The sequence below is a fragment of the Oreochromis niloticus genome, linkage group LG1 (genome assembly GCF_001858045.2).
Source record: "Oreochromis niloticus isolate F11D_XX linkage group LG1, O_niloticus_UMD_NMBU, whole genome shotgun sequence".
In the NCBI taxonomy this organism is placed as follows: Eukaryota; Metazoa; Chordata; class Actinopteri; order Cichliformes; family Cichlidae; genus Oreochromis; species Oreochromis niloticus.
Genome location: NC_031965.2, coordinates 39,005,914 through 39,017,438, shown reverse-complemented (window position 1 = coordinate 39,017,438; position 11,525 = coordinate 39,005,914). Strand labels below are relative to the sequence as shown.

General features: G+C 43.1%; 1 long non-coding RNA gene across 1 annotated transcript; it reads right to left on the bottom strand.

The window, feature by feature from the left end:
* Positions 1–203: 203 nt before the first annotated feature.
* On the bottom strand, positions 204–10,653 carry LOC112847274 (uncharacterized). Its single transcript, XR_003220715.1, has 2 exons — positions 10,460–10,653; positions 204–902 (listed from the first exon to the last, which is right to left on the bottom strand). It is a non-coding gene; the product is annotated as an uncharacterized LOC112847274 (long non-coding RNA).
* Positions 10,654–11,525: the final 872 nt, after the last annotated feature.

Below are 11,525 nucleotides of genomic sequence, written 5' to 3'. Positions count from 1 at the left end.
ACAGCTGTGAATATGCACTACAATTATTATTAGTTATTATTGCTGTTTTTCACAGTTCATCATAAGAACGTATTAAACATTATATGTAAATATAATGTTGGCACACTGTGGGCCACAATCAGGTTGCAAAGCAGACGCAATCTTATTGTTCCTCAGTCGGATCAAAGTCTGATGATTTTGACTCAAAAAGAAAAGCAATCACGTCCAACATGTAAAGTAATTTAATTACATGTAATTTTATGACATAGAAAACTGTAAAAATGGTCAAATTGATTTTACATAATTGGAATCTCTTCAGTTTACATCCAGCATGTTGTCCTTGTACAGAGACCTGAGGGCTCGGAGGTGTCTTTGCTTTGCTGTTGATCTCCAGCTCGCAGCCCAGTGAAGGTTACACCTGAAGCTGGAATCAGACTCAGCACCTCCCGTTCTGAGGTTTTAATACCGATATATACAATTGGAGTTTACGCTGATCAGGTTAAAACATTTGGAATTGTTCTGGAGAAGTGGCAGGTTTTTGATAAATGGTGTCGATAAATTGGACACGGTGAGCTTTCACACTGTGAGCTGTATGTAACCCACGTTTTATCTTTAGTGGGCCGGAAGGTTTTGTTAATTTAAAGGTTTTTTTATTTATTTATTTTTATTTATTTTACTGATAAAAGCAGACATTTGTATAGTAGAATAAAAAGAAGTTTTTTGTCATTTCATTGTTTTACTTTGGTGTAGATGGCCATGGGGAAGGACTTGTAAAACAGTAACAACTAAAAGTCCAAAGTTTAAGCCTTCTTCACATTTTCCAGTGTCATCCACTGGGCCACACTGGAGTCCTTGCTGGGCTGATTCTGGCCCACAAACTTTATGTTTGACACCCGTGAGCCTGTCACTCAGCTGCTGTCCTCCTGGATGGGAGTGGATGTAAAGCAGAGGTGGGAAGTACTTTTGTTACTGTACTTTTTCAGGTATCTGTACTTTACTTGAGTAGTTTTGTTTCTGACAGATTTTTACTTTCACTCCTTTCATTTTTAAAACAGACATAATTTGAAACAGTAAAAGGTAATTTGAAATGCAGCGTTTCTATGAGCTCAGCAAACATCAGCAAACACACAAACTGTTTGTGTCACAGTGTGTTGCAGCTAAAGGTCCAGCTGCTGTATTTGACAGGGAGAGGAAAGAAAGAGCTAACTTCACTCAGAGATGGAGAAAGATAAGAAAGAAAGGCCAGGAGAGGAAGAAGAGAGCTTAGATTTAAAGGGAACGATGCTCATTTAAAGCTCACATATAAGTCCTCGTGTTTTTAAATCACATATTGATCTGTACATGTCACATTATGTGTTTTCATATTGTGAAACCTGCTGCTAAACAAACTGAGGCAGACTAACTGTGTTATTTAAAACCTGCATGAAAGTCCTCCACAGGGTAGTGCAGGATAAACAGGTTAGTTTGTTGCACTGTGATGGGTTTAAAGGTTCTCCCACCTGCTGAATCCCATTTTAGCTGTTTTTTCCCTGCTCATTTTCCTGTTTAGAGGAAAAGTCACCCTCTACAATGTAGGCAACAGAAAACAGAGCTATTGTTTTATTTTCCTTCCTTTTCCCTGCTCCTGTTCTGCCTAACTGAGCAAAGCTGAGTACCTGTATTGGAATTAAAATTCAGACTAACATGATTCCTACATACTAATTTATTTTATTATTGCATTAATATAACTTGAGGTTCAGTTTGCACAAGCATAGCAGGTAGAAACGTCCTCCAGACAGCTACGTTTTATTTTCCTACTTTGAATTTAGAGCCGGTACTTTTTTACTTTTACTTTACTGATTCATTACTTCAACTTTTACTGGAGTATTTTTTTAACACTAGTATCTGTATTTTTACTTTTGCCACCTCTGATGTAAAGGCTTTAAACATTCTGCTGTAAAGTTTTAACATGGGAGTCTATGGGGTTGGAGCCTCTGCTGGACGCTAGAGGAACTGCAGCTTTTGGTGTTTTTCGTTGTTAGCTTAGACCGTGATGTTCTTGCTACAGTGCAACGTTCTGCTGGGAACATGAACAGACTAAAGTTGCCTCTCAAATGTTAACAGAGAGTCAGAAGCACTGACCTCCAAAGCAGGATGAGTTCCACATTGTGAGGATGTACTGGAGATCCACCCCAAATTCCCACAGGAAACAAAGGACACGCCGCAAACGCCTTGGTACACAGCTCCAAATGTTCACCGTCTGTGCCCTGATCGGTCAGATGTGCGTTACATGAACGAGGTCGTTGGTTTTCACGGTGCGGCTGATTTGACATTGCTGATAAATGAGTGTAGTCAAAGCTGACGACGTTTGGTGTTGGATTCTGGGTAAATTAACAGACTCATCCATTTTCAGACTTCCTATAAAAGAATTGATCTTCCAGTCTATGAATGTTAACGATCTCCAGCCTCACGAGCACCATTTGACATCAAATGTTACCTGCTATTATTCCACTGAAGAACATGTCTGGAGGACGGCTGCTTGTCTCGCTGCTTTACAGCAGACTGTTTAATGACTTTACCTGCAGGTGTGTCCCACATGTCTTCTGCGGGGATGTCCTCAAACCATTTCAGTGGCAGTTTGAGCAGACAGCCAGCTGGTTCGCATCAGTTTTCCTCATACGAGCGTGACAGGTTTCCAGAAACAGCCTTCCCTCAGCAGCTCTCATCTACACCCAGCAACTGAGATGGATCCGTGTTGGAAGGCGTCCTGAACGCTGGGCGGAAACCAATGTTTAGCAATGATGGCTGTTTAACGGCTGCACAGAAAGTTGGACTGACAGATAGATGGCAGTTGCAGCTGAAGTGGGAATGCAGGATGAGTGTGTGGTTTCCAGCACTGACAGTTGTTGTACAACAGCAGATCAGAAGTGCTTCCTATTGAACTTCCCACAGATGATGAGTCCCAGATTGTGTATAAAGGAAGCCTGTTTGCATATTGTTCTCAGCGCTGCTGCTGTAATTTTTAAAAAGTGTTTATGCTCACCGAGCTGCCAAAATCAACTCAATATTTAGCCCACTCGCTGTCCGGTGGTGCCACCAGCTCGATCGTAAGCTTTCCAAGATTAGAAATGGGTGAAAAAATAACAACCGTGTGCCTCAGAAAGCCTCCAGGGCAGCTTCAGCGCTCAAGTCCCCGCTGGGAGCGATGATCACCATTGTTCCAAACACGCTTGATGATGATGATGGTGAGCACTACCTGACATGTCCAGAATCTCTTGGAAGGGTTCATCGGGTTGGGATGCAATGACTGAGAAGGCCTGAGCATCTGATTCCCATTATCTTCATCTTCATCGCAGCGTTCAGTGAGTCTTAATGCTCTGTGGATGGAAGCATTTCATCCTGCAGAGACCAGGCCTCTCCCTGAAGCTCGACTGCCCCAAAAGCAGAAAAACAAGGCTGTTAGGTCAGTGCAACCATGGGTGCAGATGAATGCAGGGACAGCGAGCTGCTCCACCATGCATCACCGTGTCACGGAAAAAGCTTGGAATAGTTTAAACCAAAGATGTGCGGCGTGTTCTTTACTTCAGCTCATCGCTGTTCAGCCTCGTGCTTCGGTGCAGCCAGTCAAAATGTTGAAATCCTTTATTTTATCATTTTGTTTTATATGTAAACCATCACAAAGAATTAGATTTAACATTTATTAAAACGATAACCAGGTTGAATGAATATTTTTTATGGTTATTATGACATGAATGAGACACTGTTTGATATTTTATCTGTTTTTCATATATGTATTTGTAATCTTTGGTAACAGGTTATAAACCAGCTGCAGTATCAGTATTTACTCAGACACAGCAGCCGTGGGGCGGACGTCTATAAGTAAAGGAGCAGGGCTGCATCTGTTAGCGACACGCTCAGTCCCGTCACTGGATAAATAAAATCATGTCACAGAGCAGTGAGCTGGTGTCGGTAACAGGGCTGCATGCATGTCGTCAGAGACAACTCTTAGTGCAGAGTTACTGGGTTTAAAAAAAATGCTGATATTAAATAAATTGGTTTAAGTTATTAAAGGAAGGCATCAACAAAAACCACACAAAAATGGATTTATAATTTCAACTGTTATATTTCACAAAGACAAGAGAAAAGTGCAGCGTTTGAAGGGGCTCGGGAGCTATTTTATATATTAGATGATATTTTGTAACCACTTTTAAATTTTAGATTTACATTTTGTCTGTGGGTGGGTGTAATTTACACAATACATGTATGTTTAAGTGTTTTGTGTATGAATCATTTTCAGATGAACAGGTGGAGCAGAAAATGTGCAGTCCTTGCAGAAGAGCTCATTTGGTAGAAACACTTTGAAAAGGACGTTGGCAGAGCTGTCAGTGGCACGAACTGTGCACATGTGAGGTGATTGTTTATTAATGTTCATCAGGAGCTCTGTCCTCAGCTCAGTGTGAATAAAAAGTATTGAATCATCAACAGTCAGAATTTTGAGAGCTGTTTTCCAGTGTCAGCCTGAGATCTGATTGTGGAGCCAAAATCTTACCTCAAACCCATCAGCCGCCAGCTGAGGATCAGTTTGGAACTTATTAGCATGGAACAGGAAGTCTTGGCACAGATATCCGCCGGCTAAACCGGAAGTCTGTCAAGCCCCGAGGCTAATTCAGCGACAAGCTAATGGGCTGCCAGATTGAGTTACCACAAACAAAACTGGCAACCAGAAAGGAGGAATTCCTTTGATTTTGAAAAAAATGTCAGTGAGAATTTGTTTAATGAAATTTAAAAACAGATTTAAAATTGCTAAATTTTATCTGCATAGCGGAGTAATGCTAATGCACACACTGGAAAATCTTTTGTGTGTTGAAAATATTTTTCAGACTTTTTCTTTAATCAAGCCCAATTTTACCTTTTTTTTTTTTTTTTGCATGCTGAATAACCGGATCTGACCAATCAGACCACTGCATTTTGGAAATATGTGTACTGGATATACTATGATTTAAGCTCTCTCTCACACACACACACACACACACACAGAGCTAGCTGCTGCTCCGCATCAGTCGGCTCTCTGAAATGACTCCTCTGCCTCCTCAGATGTGGTCACAGCTCTGCTAACGTGAGTTCAAACTGCTCCCAAAATATGTTTGAAAGCTTCGACTTCTGGATCAAATCAGGAAATCCTCCCTTCTGTTGCTTTCTCCTGAGAATCGGATCATCCAAAATCTCCGTTTCTGCCTTTTCTTGTTTGAAGCTTGACTTCGGTGTATGTCTATATGCATATATACCACATGACAAGTTTGCATCTGAAAATTCTGAATTTCACGTTGTTTATTTGCAACGCGCTTGTTGTGTGATGGCCTTTATTCTAGTTTTACTGCAGATTATTTTAAATGTAATCTAGGGTGCTTATAGAAAAAAAATCCTGCAATCCAAATTTTAAATTGTATTAAGGATTAAAGTTTGCATTATTAGGGGCGTGGCCTCTTTGACTGACAGGTGGATGGTGACACAGGTGGCTGTAGCTGCCAGCTTCACCTGAGCTGGACCTCTGCACCGTGTTTGTGCTGCTGAAGCCTTTTGAAGCATTTTAATGACATCATTTGACCAATAATATGGCTGCTGTGAGGTCACTGTACTAACAGACTGTCCAAGGAGGCGGAGCTCCAGTTTTGATGAAATTGTGGGTGTTATTAATTGTCACGCCACCCTCTTGTACAAATAAAGGGACTTCTTGCAGCAGAAGTGGTTCAAACGTATCAGAGTGGGCGATGTCACAGTGGCTACGCTCATGTTTTATACACAGAGTTTGATCCTTTCTCAAACACGTTGTGTGCTTCAATATTTTACTCCATGAAGAAACGAGTGGCGTCAGTGTGAAACAAAGGAGCTGAAATATGTGTGTGATTTTAATTAGCGACGGAGGAAACGGCGACGGTGACACACAGTCGAGTTAAAACATGAAATTTGTCATCTGTGCACAGAGCTCTGTACCATCAGCATCGCTTCCATTTATATTTACATCCCCATCCTCCACACTTTACTCACAAACTAAAGAGAGAAGAATATATTAATAGTAAGCACTAATACTCTGTGGTCTTGTGTTAACATTTCGAGTGCACTCAGTAGCTGGTGCTGCTTTCACTGCTGCTGTTTTATATAAAACCAATCTGTATGAAAGCCCTGCGCCTCCCACACACGTGAACAGCTCTGACCTCCCCTCATGCTGCATGGCAAAAGTGCTCTCCTCACTTTTTTCTTGTTACAGTATTTTCCATCTCCTTCACACACACACACACACACACACACACACACACACACCTTCTCCACATCTGCAGCAGTACACAGATCGCTCCAACATCTTCCATCTCCTCTCGCTTTAAAGCAGCTTTCTGCCTCTGTAATCCCGTGTGATTTACAGTTACCCTGTGAGCATGTCTGCGCTGAATAATGCCACCGAACGATGGGCAGACCTCGGCCCGTTTGGCGTGGTGGTGGCCGGAGCCTGGTACTGGGAGTGTGCAGAGCACGGTGAGGTAATAGCTCCCCTCTTGGCCTTTTTTACTGTCAACTAAAGTGAGGAAAGGCAGGCCGACACTTGGATGACACACATGGCATGTATGCAAACACACACACACTGCTTGTCTTGCTGTGTTGGGGCAGGTTCTGCGTGATATGGTAGTCGAGATGAGAGATAAGACAGCACACTTGGAAACAACGCTAACCAAGGATGAGCTCCAAATACATCTAAAGAGTGATTTCAGTGCTGGTTCATCCGTGCAGGCTGAGTGATCCAGTTCTGTCTTCTCTCTGCTGTAATGGGACTAAACGGCGTTCACTGCATGTTGCTCTAAGCACCAAAAAACCTTCAGCAGTAGTGTCTTTGTTTAGAAATCATGACCCATCACTCTGAAGGTCCACAGACTTTGTTGTAAATGTATATTCTCTCTGCTGTCTACACCCACCAAAGCAAGGAAGTGTGCAGCTAAAATTACTGCAGTTTTATGTCGAAGGCATCCTTTGGCGTCTGCTCCATCGTGCTTTCTTAAAATTATCATGCACGCATTTAACTCTTCAGCGTGCAGCGCGGGGGTATTTCTGCCCAAATCTTTAATCCGACCGAGTCGTTTTCACTGCTTAAACCAGGAAATAAAAGAATCAGATTGCAAAAGTTCCCTTTGACTTCCTGTGGTCTCCTGCTGCTGAGTTTGTCGCTCTTCACGGGGGGACCGTTATCACTTAGTGTCTGATAGCACCACAGCTGTGGCACGTTTCCTTGCGATTGGAGGATGTAATTCCAACATGGAGCTGCCCTCAATAAGTTTGGTAGACTTTAAGTCGTCTGGTCATCATTTCTGGAGTTTGCTGTGTGTTTATGAGGTTTGGTTTTTTGGCCTTTGAACGCCACGTGGACGTTCACTTTCACCACATTCAAAGAGTAGGCAGACATCTTTACAGCTGATGGGGGAACGATGCTACGGGCCATAGGGAAGCCTTTTATGTAATGGCACAGTCATGGAAACAACAGGACGTTGTTGGAGTCCTAAAACATGTTGTAGGTTACCAGATCCTTCTCTTTGAAGTCGGCAGGTTTTCATTCATTTCCTGAGTTAATGTGAGATTTAGACTTTTTCCAGTTTGGTTTTATGTACGTCAGTAAATCCCCCGCTGGTGAATATCGACTCTTGAAGCTTTTTAGCTTGTTACTCATTGTCTCTTTGTGGGGATTTTGTTGAAAAATATAAATATCACAAACTTTTGTGAAAAATGCAAAATCAGCTTTTTGTTCATGATTTTGTTTGATTCTAATTTCATGATTAGCCTGCAGAAACAACCAAAATGTGCACAGCTTTCAGGGTAAATATTCATTTCATATTTGATTTACTTGCTCCGCTCATATTTTCATTACTTTTGACTCAAATTAACCCTGTTCCCCGAGCCTGGTTCTGCTGGACGTTTCTTCTTGTTAAAAGGGAGTTTTTCCTCGCCACTGTCGCCAAGTGCCTCGTAATATTAAGCGCCTTGGCTGCTGTAGTGACTTAAATTGAGCTGAACTCTCCTGCTGTTCCTGTAAATCAAACACTGCTGTTTCAGACGTTGTTTACACAAAAACAGGACGTTTGGACGCCTTCCCGGGTTCAGAGCAGCTGTGATTTTCTCTTTCAAAATCAAATCATTTGTCAGCCCCTCAGATTAATTATCTAATGTTCAGCCGGAGCTAGGGCTGGGCGATATGACCCAAAATTCATATCTCGATATTTTTTAGCTGGAAGGCGATATACGATATATATCTCGATATATTTTTTTTTTTAAGCCATAAAGTAAGAACAAAAAGAGAGTTCTTAGTCAAAGCTGTGTCCCAGATGTCACACAGGCACTTTTATTAACATACAGCGTAGATGTACATGAAGACATTACTCAAAAATAAATGATCAGCATTTATTAAGTAATAATGCTCCATAAATAAAAGAAAACTATGTTGTTTTGTGCATAACAAAGAGCTCACAATTGTGCAGTCAAAATGTAAACTAACAGACGCTGAGCATAATAACAAAGACAGATTTCACAGCTGCTCTGTTCCCAACTTCTACTGCGTGACTGACAGCCTGGAGTTTGAAATCCGCTTCGTAACCATGTCTCTGAACAGGAGCCATTTATGGTCCTTATATACACACAATACGGTAATATTACGTTGAAGCACAGTACGTATTACTCCGCGAGGCTCCTCGGTAGCCGTAATGCTCCGACAATCCATCAAGCGGTGCAGCTCCGTAGCTTAGCAAAGTCAAACTAAAACATTTATTGACAGATTGCTGAGCGCTGTGTATCACATAAAATCAGTTCGCGGTCATCAAGCACAACCAGAATTCATACAAAAGGCGCGCAGTCAACTTTTGAGAGAATGAAAGGATTTTAGGCCGTGCATGGCGTTAGCGTGGCTAGCTCGTTAGCGCGGTTAGCTCGCTAACAAGTTGATGCCGTCCAGCCCCACGCACGGGGCGATCCGCGGTAACTCGTTAATGGAGATTTGCCGTGTCCATCTTGTCGTTGCCTGCAGGTGAAGCGATGGGGGAGGAGGGGGAGTTGTGTTCAGTGAAGGAGAGGCGAGGCAGAGTAACCTTGCATAGAGACAGAAGTGGACGAAAGAGAGGCAAAGTTGCGGCTCCAGTATAATTATAACGTAACACAGACTATATCGATATAAACGATATTGCCAGATCTTATATCTCGTATGAAAATATATCGATATTTTTAAAAAAACTCGATATATCGCCCAGCCCTAGCCGGAGCTGCATTTTTGTCTTTGATGGGAGGCAAAACGCTCAAAAGAAAGCGACTCCTGGGATCCCTCCTAATGCCTCCTGTAGCGTTAAACAAAGGCCGGTGAGTGTGTGATCGCGCCGAGTTTTTTGCAGGGGTTTTCTCGGCTCCAGCATGTAAAGAAAATGTAAAGGAGGGTGTAATGCTCTCCCAAAGCTGCTCATCTGCTGGAGCGCTCAGCCCCGTCCGCTCTCCCCTGCAGGAAGGCTAATGACAGACGTGTAAGTAGGCAGCGTGACCTGTTCTGCTGCACATGGAGTTTATTTGCTGCAGCTTCCACCTTCTGCCCCCGCGGCACAAATACATCTGCGGCGCTCCGGCCCTGGGAGCAGCAGCAATCTGACAAGCGGCGCAGACCTAATCCAGGCCAGGTCTGCGGCTGTGTTTGCTATGCATCCCCTAGGTGTGGAATAAATACAAGGCCGGTAAGCAGATCTGCCTGGACGACCGCAGGGGGAGCGCAGGGCTTTCCAGCCTTACGATACATGCCTTGACGGGATGTCTCTTATCCATATATGTAACCTCATAACACTCTGCGCTTTTCACGAATAAGAACAGCTTTGATCTCCTGTGGAAAGTAATGCAGTTTTAATGTCCAACTTCAAGGGCCATTAGCTGCATTTTTATCAGTTAGCGAGGCCGCTTGGCGAATTTCTGAATGTCGAGTGGAGCGGGTGTTGCTCGCCTAGAGGTTAGAGAAGCAGGTTTGTGATTGGAGGGATGTCAGGTTGAGCTCCTCGCTGGGAAGAATGTGGGTGGGGAAAGCGGATGAGTAAAACTCTTCCCTCCCTGCAGCGCTGCAGCTGAGCTACCTTTGAGCAAGGCAGTGAACTCCCACCCCTCTGCTGCTTCAGAGGGTCAGAGGAAGGAAAACGAGATTATTCGAGGAGAATGGCATCAAGAGGCGCTTCGCCGATGCTGTCTGCGCGAGTTCAATCTTAGAAAAAGGAAAAGAGTCAAAGCGTGCTTTCAGTTTCAAACCCGTCAGGTGGTGCCGCCCTCCCCGCCCTCTGTCTCTGCACAGGTAGAGCAGACCAGGTGTGCCTGTTTAAACTTGCTGTGTAATTTGTGGATTAGCAGATGCCTCTAATGGCTAAAGTCAGCAGAGCGTTCCCTCTGATGCAGAGAGGAGGAGGGGAAGAAAAGGAAAGGAAAAAAGGGCAGAAGCTCAAAAGTTACTCACACATCACTTGTCGAATTTCTCGCTGCTTCACTCTGTCAATGTTCCTGCGGTGTCAGCACTTTAAAAAAGCTCCTTTTCCACTGTGTGTTCATCGTTTCACACGGAGCTGAGTGGAGGTACGTCAGCCTTCAAGCTGCAGTCACAGGAGCTGGACTTGTGCAGCTTCTGGCTAATTTGTGGGCCCAGGTGTGGCCAATGACACACCTGATGTTTGGCCCTTATCAGGTGGACCCGGGCCCAAAGAAGACTGAAAATCACTCATCCCCACATTGCCACAGATACAGAGACACAAAAAAGGACATTTCATGAAATTATTCAGTAGCTGTTTAGATTAAAACATCTGTATTTAATGGATATTGTCCTGCAGCTGTCTGAGGTTTGCATCAGCATCATCATGTCACATGACAGCGATGCGTACCACCTGTGCCGTCAGTTCAAGTTTTCACTGATGAGTTTTTATTGGTGTAGTTTTGCTTTTTTCCCCTCAGCCTCATTTACCTGCACGCATGAGACCAGGTGAGCATTTCACCTGTGACTGTCTCAGTTACCCCAGTTATTAATTAATAGTAATAATAAATCATCAGAGGTTCTTGGAATTAGTTTAATAACAGATTTAAATGAGATTATTTAAGCCATCAGCTGATGCTCACTGGGTCGATTAGACCTTAGAAAAGGAAAAGAGGAAACTGATGTAGGAAGTATTAAGTATACGCAAAAAGGTGATCTCACTGTGGTTTATTTAGTAATTCCTCTGAGAATCATTGGCTCACAGTCGGGATACATGTTTATGAGAATGCTTGCTCCTAAATATTCCTACAGCACACAGTGGCTGCTGGACATGGTTTAAATCTGGAGTTTACATTAATGTTAAACTTGAGGTTACATATGTGTGTGTGTGCATCATACTGCAAATGTTTAGATTTTATTATGGTGTAAGACTTGTGCTGTTATAATACAGGTGTTTCCACCTGACATTTGGCCCAGATAAAGGCAGCCACACTCTTCCAGTCCCACCAACAATATGGCCCCAAATTTTCAGTCTTTTCATTCAGATTGTCAAACTCTG